Source organism: Rhagoletis pomonella, unplaced genomic scaffold, assembly GCF_013731165.1.
Source record: "Rhagoletis pomonella isolate Grant_MI unplaced genomic scaffold, Rhpom_1.0 Rhpom_scaffold_00148, whole genome shotgun sequence".
NCBI lineage: Eukaryota > Metazoa > Arthropoda > Insecta > Diptera > Tephritidae > Rhagoletis > Rhagoletis pomonella.
The window spans coordinates 76,986-77,480 of record NW_023458702.1 but is presented as its reverse complement, the minus strand read 5'-3'; positions in this window follow the sequence as shown (position 1 = coordinate 77,480).

The window sequence follows — 495 nt, the reverse complement described above, 5'->3', positions numbered from 1 at the left end:
GATATACTCCCGAAAGCCCCAAAAATCCCAAAATTAGTCCCAAATATACCGAAATCAGTTCCGAGAATTACGAAACAGTCCCGAAAGTCCCAAAAATCCTGAAATAGTTCCGAAAGTCCCATAGTTCCTAAATTAGTCCCAAAAATCCCGAAAGGATCCCGAAAGTCCCAAAAATCCAAAACAAACAACGAAATTATTCCTGAGAATCCCGAAGTAGTCCAAAATCCCAAAAATCAGGAAACTGCCCCGAAAGTCCCGAAATTACTCCCGACCATCTCGAAATAGACCCGAAAGTTCCAAAAATCCTAAATAAGTCCCAACAATTTGCAAATAGTCTCGAAAGCCCCAAAAATACCTAAATGACTCCCGATAATCCCGAAATAATCCCGGGAGCCCCAAAAATCCCTAAATAGTCCCGAAAGTCCCAACAGTCCCGAAATTATTCCCGAGAATCCCGAAAACCCCATAAATCCGAAATAAGTCCCAAAAATCTGG